Source organism: Centruroides sculpturatus, unplaced genomic scaffold, assembly GCF_000671375.1.
Source record: "Centruroides sculpturatus isolate CEXI.00-Female unplaced genomic scaffold, Cexi_2.0 scaffold830, whole genome shotgun sequence".
Classification (NCBI taxonomy): Eukaryota; Metazoa; Arthropoda; class Arachnida; order Scorpiones; family Buthidae; genus Centruroides; species Centruroides sculpturatus.
The window spans coordinates 314,362-316,366 of record NW_019385303.1 but is presented as its reverse complement, the minus strand read 5'-3'; the positions used below and the strand labels follow the sequence as shown (position 1 = coordinate 316,366).

Here is a 2,005-nt window from a genome sequence, read left to right as displayed (position 1 = left end):
TCACAATATGTTCTAGCATCCTTCCATGAATTATGTTTGTTTTTTTAATTGAATGATGCGTAGTCTTATTTTCTTTCACAGTTTCAAGTAAGGGATATTTTCGCTTCACGTATGAGGATTATTTCAACCCTAAATTTCGGGACCTGAGTAATTAAGACCCCGCAAAATCTTACATAATTTACGTCGCGAAACTTAAATAAATATAAAATTAATAATGGATTTTAAGGGTGTAGTAAAGTAAATAACGATAGTTTTTTTTTTAAGAAATGCGACAATTAAAGTCTAGCTTTATTTCTGTTACTAATTAAATGTGCATTTTATACATCTTTAAAGTCTCACATTTCCAGAAAAGATGTCTCGTATTGTCGGGGTGCGTGCATTAATCCAGTTTAAGGGTCACTGTTATAAATTATAAAATAAATAAAATTATTTAATAAATTACACGAACTTAAATTGATAAATTTGAGAAAAATTGTACAAGAATAACAGTAAATTTTCTTATACGGCACATATACGAAGAAAGGAAGACTGGTGTTAATTATATTGTTAATGTACTGTACTGTTTATGAATTTAAATTGTATAACTTCTACAAATTTTAAGTGATTAATAATTTAAATAAATCTTAAATATTTAATTTAAGAGGATTTCGATCGTTTTTTAAAGAGAAATTATTAAACGTAATGTAAATATTTTTATTATTATTCAACTAAATTTATTTCTAAAGTATTATTTTCAGTCATTTTTCTGATTTTTTTTCCTATTTTAGAAGTTATTTTAAATTGTTTTCTTGTTAAAATAAATTGTTTTAAGTAGTATAAGTCGATCAATTTTCATTTTTTAACTTACCAAAAATTTATAAACATAAATAATAATTTTGCAATTTTTATTTTAATAATATTTCTATTTAGAAACAGCTAAATTAAATCAATTTATTTCTTTAAAAAATTAGCTAATATAGGAGTTATTTTGTAATTTTTATTGAATTTTTTCATAGCCTGAAACGTATATTAATACATAAAACAAATTTTGATTCATCGAAAAAATTAATTTAAAACAATATAAATACATTTTGCATAGTTTTAAGATTGTGTTATGTGTTTAACATTATTAAAAATTCTTTCTTAAATAATTTAAAATGTCCATAAATTGTCTTCATTCATGTTCATGTATATTTGGGCAAGTTAATTATTTATTTTTCATGTTTTACATTCATTATAAATTGTGTATATACCCTGACAAATGAAATGAGCAAACTTTATCAGTAGACACAAGTTGTCGACTCGAAGCACCATATATATATTTTTTTGACAGTAATTTTATTATATAAATATAAAAATATCCACCATAAAAATTAATGTAAATAATATCAAAGTATAAAAAGTATATATAAATATATAAACTTAAAAAATTGAAGGACGGTTGATGAGTGAATAAAATCTTCAAAAGATGCTATTCTTTACCAAAGGAGCGAGATAAAAAATAAGCAAAAAATTCAAACTAAAATATCTTTATAATGCCAAAGATATATACGAAAATTTGTAAAGTTATTTATTTTTTATTTTATTTTTTTTGGATCCTAAACAAAAATATTCAGCAAAATGTTTAGATTCTTCTGAGAAATCTCTTCAATTTGATTAATGTGCAGATTATTGTTGAAGGCCCATATCGTAGCTTGAATCGCGTTCGAAAACCTAAACGTTTAGCACCATACACTGTTCTGCACAGCACTGTACTTATTGAACAAATCTTCAATGAAATGTGTCGATAAATCACTACATTGCTGCTTCTACAAAAGAAAAATATATATAAAAATATATTTATAAAGTAAGAAAATTTTACCATAAAATTCATTCTAAACGCTAAAGAATTTTTTTTTTTTTTTTTTTAAATTTTTGGAATCAATTCGAGAAAATCCTTTATCAATTCTTGTTACAGGAGTAACAAGAGGATCGATATTTTCATATATAAAATTGACAAAGTATACAGATACAACCTGTCCAACAC

The 2,005-nt window shown here is 23.4% G+C and overlaps 1 protein-coding gene across 1 annotated transcript in view; it reads right to left on the bottom strand.

The window, feature by feature from the left end:
- Nucleotides 1-1,481: 1,481 nt before the first annotated feature.
- The window catches only part of LOC111637385 (nephrin-like), a 72,471-nt gene continuing 71,947 nt past the window's right edge, over nt 1,482-2,005 (bottom strand). Inside the window, exon 12 of the mRNA XM_023382858.1 lies at nt 1,482-1,787. The gene's annotated coding sequence lies outside the window, so the exon portion shown is untranslated. The remainder of the gene's footprint in view (nt 1,788-2,005) is intronic.